This window comes from Argiope bruennichi, chromosome 1 (genome assembly GCF_947563725.1).
Source record: "Argiope bruennichi chromosome 1, qqArgBrue1.1, whole genome shotgun sequence".
Classification (NCBI taxonomy): domain Eukaryota; kingdom Metazoa; phylum Arthropoda; class Arachnida; order Araneae; family Araneidae; genus Argiope; species Argiope bruennichi.
The window spans coordinates 72,498,531-72,513,217 of record NC_079151.1 but is presented as its reverse complement, the minus strand read 5'-3'; the positions used below and the strand labels follow the sequence as shown (position 1 = coordinate 72,513,217).

Below are 14,687 nucleotides of genomic sequence, written 5' to 3'. Positions count from 1 at the left end.
CTGAGAGGTGGAGAATAATTTCTGGTAGATCTGAAGCTGCAAGCATCTGAAAGAGAACAGTAGTAATTGGAGCTTCAGTAATTGGAGATTTGCCAACAGATTTGTCCTGGAAAATCTGGTGGCGAATTTAAATTATCACCACCCGTTTCAGTGTAACATTATCAAAGTGTTTACAGAATTTAAGAACAGAACGATAGAAAGTCTGGGGTCAAGTGGCTTCGATGAAGCCAATTTCGATTCATTCTCTGATATTTCCAGTGATGAAGAATATAACAATACGCCTTTCGATGATTCTTTTTTCATTCCATCACCAAAAAACAAATTTGCAGTGAGTGATCAATTACGCTCTTTCTTTAAGAGTAATAGCAGCAGGAGGTCAGGTAAGCGTTTTGAATTATTTACAATAGTCAGTAACAGAAAAGCTTTAGAAAATTTATATTTTAAATTAGAATTCTATACAGGAAATGTTTTAAGTCTCGTTGGGTGGTCCACAAGGACAAATAAAGATATAATTGTTTTCACTATTCAATTTAATAATGAAAGACCAATTAAATTGCCTTTTATCATTATTAACGAAATGCTTTATTTTTATTATTATTAAATTTATTTTATTATATTTAACATTATTAATCTCATATCATTATAACGAAATTATGAATCATTTATTAAACGAATTCATATTCCTGTGATAATTATGTAAGCATATTAATTGACAAATATTTTAGCCGTTTTGATTTTTACTATAATTGGAGGCTTTTTTGAAATGAGTTCTTTTTTCTTCTTCTTGAAATAGGAAACTTGTTATGCAATACGGTTTATATCATCTACATCGGTCATTTTAATTTCAAGAAACTGTGGCAATTATATATTTCACTTTTGTTTTTTCCCCGAATTCTTTTCAGATTTTCTCTTTCATTAATTTGCTTTCGATTTTTCATTGGTTTTTATGATTTTTAATTATTGGAAATATTTTTATTTTATGACATTAAGTTTGAAGATATTATTGTATAATTATTCATACATTTAAAAAAAATTTTATATTTCAGTATAAGAAGAATTTATCTTTTTAAATTGCAACATTAAATGTTTTACAATTTAGTACATTATCACTATCCATTTGGCTTAATATGATGAAATCGTTTGGCGTAATATGTTGGGTCATAAAATCAAGCAAAACCTTTGAGGCCTTATTACTATATCACTGAAATAGACAACATGAACTTCTCAAGCTTATTAAACAAGTATAAACTACAAAATTAAAGCCATTAAAATTTATCAAATGTTTTGATAGCTTTTCTCCTTCTCTGATCTATTCATTTCGGATATGTTTGAAATTTTTTCATTATTTCTATTTAAATATGAGAACGTTAATAGGTTGGCATTCTATTTGTAAATTACTATATGCATGATACTTAGAATTAATTGTATATTATTGCCCCTACCACCCCCCCCAAAAAAAAACACCCAAAGCTTTTAAATAATTTTTTTTTTTGTTGATACCGATGTTCCTAAATGAAATTCTTTCTAAATTTTCATAACCTTTTTTTAAAGTAAATTTCTAAATATTTTGCAATAATATTAGGGTGTTCCAAAAGTTTCTTTCTCATCACACTATGAATTGCCTTATCTGGCTCCGCTTGTGCAAACATGCAGGATTATCTATTAGCTGTCTATGACATCGGTTTCAGTCCTACCAGAGTTCTGCTGCACACCAAAAAAGTTCTTTTGTCCATTTGGTGGGATTGGAGAGGAGTAATTTTCTACGAGATCCTTCCACAAGATGAAACAATAAATTTTACGAAATGCTGTCATTAGCTGGATCAACTAAAAGCTTCCATAGCAAAAAGGCTTCGTTTTTCATCATGACAACGCGAGACCACTTATTGCATTAGTCGTAAGAGAGAAGCTCTTACAGATTGATTAGGATGTTTCACCGCGTCCTGCATACTCTCCAGATCTCAAGCCATCTGAATATTACTAGCTTTTGTCCTTAAAAACTTCTCTTCGCTATAAGCGCTTTAATGCGATCAGCGAAATAAAAGCGCATCTGGAGGATTATTTCTTGTCTAAAACACAGGAATTTTGGAAAGAAGGCATAATGAGGCTTCTTGAGAGATGGAAAAAGGTAATAGAGTAAAAGGGTTCTTGTATAACAAAATAATTAATATCTTAAACTGTAAATAACTGTAACAGTATTCATTTCCTATCAGAAATAGGAAAGAAACTTATGGGACACCTTAATACTTTTATTGTTTACTATATTAATAAATACATGAGTTACAACAACATTAAATATCTTTTGTGAGTGTGTGTGTGGTGGTGGTGGGGTTATCATTGCTATGATTAATAAATTTTAAATCGGCTACAGTGGTCTGCCCGAAGTTTTCTCTCGTACTTTCTGATCAATGTATGTCATTGGGGAACAGTAGTTACAAAAAAACCTTTTAAAATGATTTTTTTTTTTTGACAAACGGTAACTGAAACACTAGCGTTTTTCAGTTACCGTTTTCGCAAACATACAGATAGATGTAATTCTAAAAATGCGTGTTTTCATATTCGGGATGGTCTGAAACGTGGAGACTCATAAAAATCTCGAGTTCGATTTTTCTGATGATAACAATATTTCCTTTTTCTATACTTTGTATACGAGAAAGTAAAAATAGAATAACGATAGACGAATCAGACCTAAAACATGTTTTAAGAATTGGATATTTCATTCTTGATAATTCTCTGTTTTTAATGTTGTTGTTGTTGTCGAGTGAGAAGTGCAATAAAAAATAAGAAAATAAAAGGGAGAGAGGGGGACAATTAGATTGGGCCGAAAGCATGCAGAACAGCCCTGGTCACACCTTCAGCTTTATCGGAATAAAGAATATCCCTGCTGCAGTCAATGTCTATTTTGAAGAGGGCTGAAATAATAGAACGGCAGCTAAAAACATGTTCCGGATCCAGCTGCACGTCTGGACAGTGTCTGCACTATACATAGAGTCTGGAACCAACAGGCATGATCCTCATGCCTCTCAGATGCCCTGTTTTGAATCTTGCAATTGTAGTGGTGATATCTCTTTTATAATTTAGATATGTCAGGGAGAATTTCTTTCGATTGGTACAGAGCCTCTGTCTTGCCACGGCATTAGTATGCAGAACAGTATTAGATAGAGGGATGGGATTCACTGCTCTGGTCTCGTTGGCAAGAGTGTCGATCTGCTGGTTTCCCTCAATGTCCGCGTGGGCTGGGATCCATTGCAAGGTGCACGACTTCTTCATTGCCACGATAGAGAACAGAAGAGCATTTATATTCTGGGAAATCCCTGTCCTTTCACCCTGAATAGTCTCTAAAGCGGATTTGCAATCGGAGAGGATCGCGATCCCATCTGAAGGAATCTTCGTTGCCTGGGCAAGGTACATGGTTAAAGCTTCTTTCTCTATTTTTAATTTTTCCCAACTTATAAAAGATTCCGCAATTGGGAAAAAAATTCTAGGCACTGGAATCATAAAATTGTCAGGTGTTTTTTTTTTTCTTTCTCGACTATAACATTATATATGTGTTTTGACTTCAAAAATCAACATTGTAGAAAGAACCCTTTATCGTCGTAATCACGAGATCGAAAATGAAAATCCAATTCTTGGAGTAGATGCTGATTCTGATTCTATGTATGCCTTAGTATTCCGAATCAGCGGTATCATTATTTGTAAGAAGGAGATGGGTAAAAAAACCAGAATAAGATTAGAAAGAGCTGCTTTTCCAACTTCAGAATACACGCTGAGAGAGAAAGCCCTTCTGAATAAGATGGAGTTCACAAAATAAAATACAAACCGGCGAAGTGACATAGCTTAGCAGTTATGCAGGTTGAATTGCGAGACATTTTGTTGATGTTTTTCGCTGCTGCTTTACATCGGGAATAAAGCGTCTAATACTTCTTATTTTTCTTGCTCTTTTTTTTCTCGGGTGTCTGCTCCAGATAAAAATGTTACGAGGGTCAATCGTGAGGATACTTTGGTCCTGACCTTATCTTTATATCTCATTGTATTGCCTTCTATTTCTTAAAAAAATATTTAGTTTCAGATTTTATGGTTTCAAATGTCACCGTGACGTCAAGGTTCCAAGGTTGACGAAGGGTTCTACGAATTGGTAAACATCTATATTTGATAAAGTGTATTAAAACTCTGAATAATAATGTAAGTCGCTCGCGACTCTTTGTGTAGATAATATGTAACATGCGAGTGTCTTCTGTTGGGAAAACGAAGGCTATAAAAGTATGCTGAAATGGGAGAAAATTACTTTTCGTGTGTAGTCTAAGATCTCTGTAAATGAATATTTTCTGTAAAATACAAATTTGTTTAAGTAGGGATTTTTTTTATATGATACATATAAAATAACACTGGGTTTATTTTTATAACTGAAATAACATTTGATTTTTTACCATATATTTGGACTTATTTTTGGCATAATTTGGCAAAAGGAATATTGAATTGTAAGAATACTTTATTTCTAAGAAAAAATAAATTTTTGGAGCTGCAAACCAAGCTTTAAATAATAATAGTCAAGCAAAACACTGTTTGATAAACTGATTATTCTTTGCGTACAATAAATTATTCTTTGTGTACAAGGAAGAATAAATTTTTGGAGCTTCAAACCTAGTTTTAAATAATAATAGTGAAGCAAAACACCGTTTGATAAACTGATTATTTTTTGCGTACAATAAATTATTCTTTGTGTACAAGGAAGAATAAGTTTTGGGAGCTGCAAACCTAGTTTTAAATAATAATAGTGAAGCAAAACACTGTTTGATAAACTGATTATTCTTTGCGTACAATAAATTATTCTTTGTGTACAAGGAAGAATAAATTTTGGGAGCTGCAAACCTAGCTTTAAATAATAATAGTGAAGCAAAACACTGTTTGATAAACTGATTATTCTTTATGTACAATAAATTATTCTTTGTGTACAAGGAAGAATAAATTTTTGGAGCTGCAAACCTAGTTTTAAATAATAATAGTGAAGCAAAACACTGTTTGATAAACTGATTATTCTTTGCGTACAATAAATTATTCTTTGTGTACAAGGAAGAATAAATTTTGGGAGCTGCAAACCTAGTTTTAAATAATAATAGTGAAGCAAAACACTGTTTGATAAACTGATTATTCTTTGCGTACAATAAATTATTCTTTGTGTACAAGGAAGAATAAATTTTGGGAGCTGCAAACCTAGTTTTAAATAATAATAGTGAAGCAAAACACTGTTTGATAAACTGATTATTCTTTGCGTACAATAAATTATTCTTTGTGTACAAGGAAGAATAAATTTTGGGAGCTGCAAACCTAGTTTTAAATAATAATAGTGAAGCAAAACACTGTTTGACAAATTGATTATTCTTTATGTACAAATTGTCTGATCACACCAAAACAGTAACGAATTGCACCTACTCTCTATATATCACAGCTTTTTGGTGGCAAATACTGATAATTACTGTTGATGATTGCTTTATTTTAATTATAATGTTGACCTTGACTATAACAAACCTGACTTGGATTGTAATATTTGAAATATTCTTAGTTTGCACCCCTTCCTATTTCTTTTTTTAATACATTTAAGTATATGCATATTATAAAACAAATTTATGCTTCAAGAAATGTAAATAAGTGAAAATAAATCGACAGCACCTATATGTAAAATTTGCAGAAAAAAGTTAGGAAGTAATTATTAAACCTCAGTTTCTTAAATAAGCAAATTATATATAAGAATTTCCAAAATCAATTACCATGCTTGTGTTTGATAGACAAAAAAGCAATTTTGCTGAATTGTAAATCGATATAAAATTGCATAAGAAGTTTTGCTTTTGATTTTGACAAATTCTGCAATGCATACGAAACATTTGTTGGCTCAACAAAATTTTGAGTTCAAGCCTAAATAAGATATGGCACCAAAGGTTATTAAATGTGTTAACAGCTCACATTATATTTAACAAACACTTTATTTCTTTTTTTAAATTATTTTTATCTGACAAAGTTCACTTATGAAACTTATTTACTATTTATATCAATCATATATATTTCTGTTAACTATAAAATAAGATCCTACAATTGAGAAGCTTATTTGAATAAGACACATCAAAATGTCATTAACTCTAGTTCTAATGTATTTAATGTGATGTACACGGTGGTTATAATTAAAGTTCCACTTTGAAATGGTCATCAAATGAAAATTACTGGAGCAAATGTTATCAAACTAGGTAATAGTTTAAAGAAGGTCATGGGAATTTCTTTTATGCACAAAAAAATAAAAGTTCAAAGACTCACTACCATGGGAGAAATGGCGCTGTGTGTAATATTGTTAAACAAAATTGGACATATCACACACACACACACACACACACACACACACACACACACACACACACACACACACACACACACACACACACATCTTTATTATTAGTAAGATGACTTACGAATACGAAGCATCAGCATTTGTAAAAAGTATTATTTAAGCAGGCTGGTGCTTATGAATACTCTAAGATTAAAATGAATGTAAAATACTTGAAACGAGCTGGACCATTTATATTTGACCAAGTATTAGTATTATCATAATACCTTAGAAGAATTTATATTCTTTACAGATTTGCTTTACCACTGAGCTGATAACATAAAAATGTTATAAGCCCGCTTACCCTTCCCGCAGTTTAGCACAGTTAGACAGCTACTTAATCCGTGTAGATGATAATCAGTCTTCTGCCTGCACATTTCAGTCGTCCTTGGTCTCAAGAATGCTAATTTCAGAATAGTTAGTCTATCTGTGAAATAAAATGAGCCATATGAATAAGGAAGGGGGGTTCGAAACTTTAATTACAGCTTTACTTACTTAAAAATTGAAATGAATTTTAATGTTGAAATTTAATGTTCCTGCATAACCGATAACTTCTGAAAGTATCACACAAAAATGAAAGTTTTACACCGTTTCAAAATTTAAAGTATTATTTTTTTAAGAATACCAATTCAATAACAGTGGGAATTTTTGCTGAATTTTTGCAATTTCTTAAAAAGAGTTTTTTGTCTATTTCTTACATTAGATTACATTGTCAACCTGAAATTCAAACCTTTATCATTGTTATATCAAATATTTAATCACATGGTTTTTTTCCATTGTTGAAAGCTAAGGACGAAAGATTCTGTTTAATATCTGTACCTGTGTAATTTACAAAGCAGACAAAAATGCGAAATTACAGTTTCGCAAAATTTATAAGGGAATTTACATTCTTAATAGTGCTATGATGTCATGGAACTGGTCTCCATTAGAACGTTTCATGCACAGAATGAGCGGAGCAAAGTAAGACAATTTACCCCTTACCTGCCGAGGATAACTTGCGAGATTCTGTCCCTAGTGCCACGTATATAGTTGCGAAACTTATATATACGCCTGGGGCAGTTAACAAATTGACTTAGGGAGACGTATATATACGCCCACGGCAGGCAAGGGGTTAAAATAACGCATATTTAATGACTGGCTGTTTTCAGAATATATATATATATATATATATATATATATATATATATATATATATATATATATATATATATATATATATATATATATATATATATATATATATATATATATATATATATATATATATATATATATATATATATATATATATTCTGAATTCAAAGTTCTGAAATTCAAAGCCCTTTCATTGTTCCAACGAATTTTTTATACATGATTTTCTTCCATTGTTGAAAACTAACGAAGCAGCATTTTCCTTAATATATATGTAGCTTACAAGACGAAACAAGAGGGAGTGGTCTCCATAAACCTTTCTCGCATACTCTCTAATATACTTGCCATACCAAAGAACGCTTTGCATGATATAGGCGTACAATAATTACGAAATATCAAGTTTTGACTTGGATTTAGCACTTTTACTGAATCTATCGTATTCAATCTTGGCGAGTGTTTTCGAGATTAATCCCTGCCATGCCTATTTATTCGAAAATCGAATTCGCGTTTTAGATATGTTTTTCCCAAACGATTGGAGCAAAGATTTGACACAAAAGTGTACTTGTAGACACAAAATCCTATACCAAATATGATATATTTATGCCATTGCGTTTTTAAATGCGTTTTGATATAAACATTTGTAGAAAAGATCGATATGAGACTATTTTAAGATTACTGTGCGAATATTTCTACCATTAAAATTATTATCAAAATATTTTTTGCATTGTAAAAAATATATTGATAAAAAGGAGTTTTATTTTTAATGCATAGTTGTTATAATGTGATTTGTGTTCATTAAAATATTGCTTAATTCATAATGTAAGCATTTGGCATATATAAATTTTTTACAATTTCTTGGAAAAAAAGTAATAAAATTTGTTTTCAATAATTTTCCTAAATTATATGCAGCTACACAAAAAGCATACGCACACACACGCACGCACGCACACACGCACACGCACGCACGCACGCACACGCACACGCACGCACGCGCACACACGCACACACACACACACACACACGCACACGCACGCACGCACACACAATCTGCCAATAAGTAATTGCATACCTGTGATAAAAGAGATAAACACAATTTATCAATAATTGGTAGAGCCTCCATCTCAGGCAATTACAGCCTTAACCCTCCATACTTTCCACTAGAATTTGGTTGATGGAAAGTGGTATTTTCCTCCACTCGGCTTGAAGAAGATATGTAAGTTCTTTCGACGATTTGGGGTGGTTGCTGCACCCCTGCATCTCGGCGATCCAACTCGTTCCAGAAGTTTTCTATAAGACTCAAGTCTGGATTCTGAACAGGCCAGTCCAATCGGTTTACTCTATTGTCGTCATACCAATCCATGGCGAACGTAGCAGCATAAAAAGTGGCATCGTCGTCCTGGAAATAACAATGATCCAACCTGTAAAACTGCCACAGCGTACGTAGCATATTGTTGTCTAGAACAGTGGAATAGGAGTCAGCCTTGAACTTACCATGAATTGGGATCAATGGTCTCCGTCCATACCAGGAGAAAGATCCTCAGACTATAATTCCACTTCCGCCAAACTTAACTGTAGGCACAATGCATCCTGACAAAAGGCATTCTCGATGCATATGCCAAACCCAGACTCTGCCATCTGTCTAGTTGATTCATCACTCCAGAGTACCTGTTTCCTATAAATTTCATTATATATATATATATATATATATATATATATATATATATATATTAATATTAAAAAAATAAAAGTCATTAATGTGCTAAACACTTTTCGTACTTTGTAAAATATATATGAGCTTTACTTTGATTTTAATACCTTTCTTTGATATTCTAAGCATGAAGTTCATTTATCGCTCTTTTATTAAACAGCGACACTATGGAACTATAATATGCAATTTCACTTCCATGAAGCAGTACAGCTCTTGCGCAAATTCGGAGGTTATTTTGCAAAATATATTTGCCCGGCGACTGTCAATCATAATCATGACAGAAGCTAATGAAGCAATCCTGAAGTCATCCGCTAAGAAATGAATGAACAAAGTATTTATTTTTAATTCTTTTGTGAACGGATGATTCTTCGTTTTTAAAGAAATGTGCTTCCTGCATAACCTTGATTTAAGAGAAACCAAAATTGCAAATTATCTACGAAAAGATTTAGATTGCTTCGAAAGAAACAAAATTTCTATTAACTTTGAGCGAAATTTTTTTTTTGGTTGCATTCATTAAAAATTGAAAGCAGAAAAGTCGATATAATTCAAACAATCGATTTATTTTGATCATTTTAGTTCATCGAGTTGTTCATGCAATTGCAGTGAAAATGAAAACACCTTCCCGCTTGTTTCGACCTAAATGACAGAATGCAAATGAGAATTGGGTTATTCTTTTATATGAGAAAGTTGAAGAATCGACTATAATGAAAGAAAATAATCCGAGAATATTGATATGAATAAGAATTTAGCAATTAACCAGGGTCGGAAATTATTTTACACAGCGAAGTATAATTCTGTATTCTATGTTTAATCATTACTAGCCGCCTTTGGCGACCAGCCGGTTCACCAATCTTAATCCTCGTTAAAATTTTAATAATTAAACATTTTATGTAACTCCTACTTTAATAGCTTCTTCATCAAAATATTTTAGAACTTCAAATTTTGATAGTCATATAATTCACTCATAATATTATAAAGGACTTCCGTCATAACATAATATGTATCTCTCTAATTTTCTGTTAATTCCCGTAGAATTTATGCTTTAAGTTAAAGTGGAAATGATTAAAGTGCAATTAATATCAGAACATTTTTTTTTACTGAAACGAAGCATATTTTTTTAATATGATTACTGATAATAGAGTCACTGAGCGTTTAAGCTTTATGGGCACTAAAGAATATCTTTCTTAATTTATATAATATCTCAAGAACTTTTCAACAAAATTTTCTCAGATTCATCATGAACAAATCGATTAAGTAACAATGTTTAGCTTTAAATGCATCAAACACTAAGAAAATAAACAGAAGCGTTTAAAATAATCGGTCGAAAACAGGCTAAAAAAACTACTTAAAAAACGACGTATTTAAAACTATAAGGATATACAAAAATATATATAACTAACATAAATATAATTTAATTACAAAAGCACACAACTAACTTAAAAATAATTTAAATCAAGAATCCGATGAAAATAGCTCTCAACAATCAGAACACAATGCACAGGCTTGAATTTTCAACGCCAATTACGGTAGCGCAAATGCGTGAATTTTCTACGCTAGTTCGGGTAACGCTATGCAGATTAGAAATTTTTAATTTCCTTTATTCTGTTTTATTTTAATTCAAAAGTACTTCAGAATGAATCTGAAAGATCGATTAATTAACAATGTTTAATTTTAAATGCATAAAATATTAAGAAAATAAACAGAATCGTTTGAAATAATCCGTCGAAAATTTTTAAGCTTAAACTCTTTAGAGAAGAAAAAAAAAAAAAAAAAAAAATGGTTTCATTTGGCGGTGACGCGTGAATTTTCAACGCCAGTTATGGTAATTATGGTAACACAAATGCGTGAATTTTTCTACGCCAGTTGGGGTAACGCTATGCCGATTAGAAATTTTTAATTTCCTTTATTCTGTTTTATTTTAATTCAAAAGTACTTCAGAATGAATCTGAAAGATCGATTAATTAATAATGTTTAATTTTAAATACATCAAACATCAAGAAAATAAACAGAATCGTATGAAATAATCGGCCGAAAAATGTTAACCCTAGCCTCATTAGTTTTGGGAAAAAAACAACTGAAGCCTTACTCATTTGGCGGTGGGGAAAATGAAAAGATTTTTTTTGGCGGGAAAGTTAGTTTTTAATTAATAATTAAAATTTTAATTCAAAATTCAAAAAAAGGAACCCCAAGTGCACATTCTCAACCTCCAAGGTATACATGTACCAAATTTGGTAGCTGTAGGTAAAACGGTCTGGCCTGTAGAGTGCCAACACACACACACACACACACACACACACACACACACACACACACACACACACACACACACACACACACACACACACACACATTGAGCTTTATATAAGTATAGATTGACAAAATGACCTTAATAATTGCAATTATATCTAATCGCTTCAGGCAACCAGCTGGTTCGCCAGGAGTAATGGTTATATTTGTTTTCAATTAAATCCATTGAATATAACTTCATGCCCATTGTTACCGCTTCTTTGGAGCTCTTTGTTAAAGAATGTTGCAACCATGCGCTGACTTGGCTTCAGCGATAAAATTTATTGTAATCCTGCTGAATTGAACAGTTAAAAGTTCAAAGAATATAACAGTTTCGTATTGAATCTTTGCGGGGTCGGTTGAACTCGATCAAATAAAAAGTTGAAATTCGAATTGTCGTTTGATTTTAAATAACATTACAGTCCACTTATTCAAAAATTGAAATGAACCAGCTTAAACTTATGCTAATTTCGTGCCAACAGTGATTCCGCCAAATAATTTAATATAAAAGTCATGCTTTTTAAATTGTTTTACTTTAATCTTACTTATTGTGTGCATGAATTATTTTAATGATGATTGAATGATCTTCAACATCATAGGGTATTGAAAACATAAAATCCGGTTCATTTATTTTTTAAATTTTGCGATTTAATTTATTATTATTATTTTTTTTGTATGTGTGTGTGTTGAAAACTACACAGATACAGATAGATATTAAATAGAAATAGCTTCTTTCTTAAATTTCAACAAAGGAAATAAATTACACCATCAGATATGTGAATATTGAAAACAGTCTGCATTTCAGGGTACCTTGTAATCTATTGTTAGAAATTATGCAAAAAATTTAAATAATTGCCAAAATTCAGCACAATTTCTTTTGATTACGAAATTAATAATTTTTGAAACTTTAAAATGGTATAAAATTCATTTTTGTGCAATAATATTTTTGGAAGTTATTTTGGCAAAATGCCTGAATATCTACATGAAAGAATTTTAACTTCGTGGAGCATCGAATATATAAATTATTTGCATAAAAGACCATTTAATATAAGATGTTAAACAGTATAGGATGTTAAACATTGCTTTTATAGTTTTAATAAGTTGACAATTTTTTAAAATACTTTAATTAAAATTTCGCAAAATGTGCAAAAGATGATGGATTTTTAATAAAGAAACAAAATAAAGAATCAAGTGTGCCGTTTCCATTCTAAAAAACATGTGACATATTCTTATCACGTGTTTTTCGGTGTGTGTGTGTGGGGGGGGGAACAGCACTGACATTCAAAAATCCAATATACTCGAGAATTACTATTATACAATTCCATTGTTTTAAACAATTAATTACAATCAATTACTTCTTAATTATTTATTAATAATCCGCTAACCTTAATGATTTTAAAAACATTTCTAGTTCCCTTTTACGAAAAAAATGAGTGGGCTTTGCAATATTGCCAAGATCTCATTCACGTGCCCATGTCGCTGTTTCCACATTTTCTTGACACAAAAGGATGTCAATTACCTTATTACTACTTACCTAATTACCAAAATAATTAATTACACGGAAGCTTACAACAGATTATCATAACCAAAATTTTCCTAATTCGCAATGTGACCTTCTTCAAGTATCGATTCTCAATACCAAGTCTGCTTTTAACATCTATTCTTACAGCGAAACTAAAAGGGAGGAAGAATGAAGTGACACGGGTGCGGGAGCTGTCGGATTCACTGACCCATAAAAAGGCCATTTCAGAAGTATGCTTTAACGAGTTGGCTAATTTTTGCTCAATCGGGTATTCCTCGTACTGCTTGAAAGAAAGAACACAGTCCTGTGAATTTCGGTGTCAATAATTCCGGTTATGTTGTGTTGCGGGGAACAAAACGAAGTGTTTGAGGACTCCCGTAGACAGGTTAAGTACCCTTCTGTTCCGTTTTCAAGGAGGAAGTTGAACATCCCGTTCAGAAAGAACATATCTTTTGTGAGTGCTGAGGGAAGGTCTGATTGCGTAATTCGGAATGTTTTGAGGATAATTTAGGCCTACGCCCTGTTTGATGAGGGTTGTTTGTTTGCATTTTACCTCTCTTAGGTTTCCGTTTTTGGTATGTTGGTTGCACTTGAAAGTTTGTGTCCATATAGGTTATATGCCTTTATTGCATATAACCTATAAATGAACCTATAAACCTTCAAATGATCTGATAATTTAAAGAGAATAAAATACTTTTTAAAATCCTTTTAATATTTTTATTTCTAATAAAGGGTTTAAAATACTATATTAATGTATTTATTATTATAGAACATCCAAATAAAATCACTCTAAAAAGAAAAAAATCCCCCTTTTTTATATAAGATGAATTTTTTTTTACTATTTTTTCATTATGATTGGATAGCAGTATACATGGAATATTAACTTTAATTTAAAATTTTTGCTATTGTGTAGGACAGAAAATGTGGGATGTTAAGTCATATCACTGACTCTCCGACCCGCCCGAAGGCACACGGATAAAGAATACTGAATGACCAGACCGCCGCAACAGCAACATTGGCGAGAACTGTGTTTAAGTCCTAAGGCCCATCACCGGCCACGGTACAACCCTTCCCGGAGGAAGTACGTCCCGTCATCGATGGGAAGAGCCAGATCTCCCACCTATTTATGTACTCTGGCGAGATCCAACCACCATACCGGAAGCATATCAATCTCATTTCGAGGTGCACCCCCAGGGGTTATGTAGGATGTTAAGCAGTACTTCATTTTTTAATGTTTGTATAGAAACTAATTACTGATCCCATGCATAGTTTTATCATTCGAATAGTAAAAAATATATACAAAAAATTTGAAAATTGCAACTTAAACATGAAAATATTTTTTTTTCAGTTTTTAAAATATGAAAGTGAGCAAAGAGCTAACAGGGAGGAAAAGCTATTTGTAGTTGTCATTTGCATACATATTTCATTTGAAATTTGAAATGAAAAAATATCAATGACTTCCGAAACATGTACGGTTTAACATTATAATTTCAGTAAAAGTGTAATATAAAAAAAAGCCCAATTAAATAAAAAAAATCGATACTTTGGAATTTTTTATGTAGTGTGTATCTTTAAATGAGGCGTGTTTATAAATTAAAAAATGGAATATTTTAATTATTCGTGGTTTTATTTTCTCGTAAAGGAAGCATATAGAGAGAGAAGCTTTGAGATTA

General features: G+C 31.7%; 1 protein-coding gene across 1 annotated transcript in view; it reads left to right on the top strand.

Annotated features, from left to right (window-relative positions):
• The first annotated feature begins 311 nt into the window (after positions 1-311).
• Positions 312-14,687, top strand: part of LOC129979068 (alkylglycerol monooxygenase-like) — a 105,399-nt gene continuing 91,023 nt past the window's right edge. The window contains exon 1 of the mRNA XM_056090687.1: positions 312-380. The gene's annotated coding sequence lies outside the window, so the exon portion shown is untranslated. The remainder of the gene's footprint in view (positions 381-14,687) is intronic.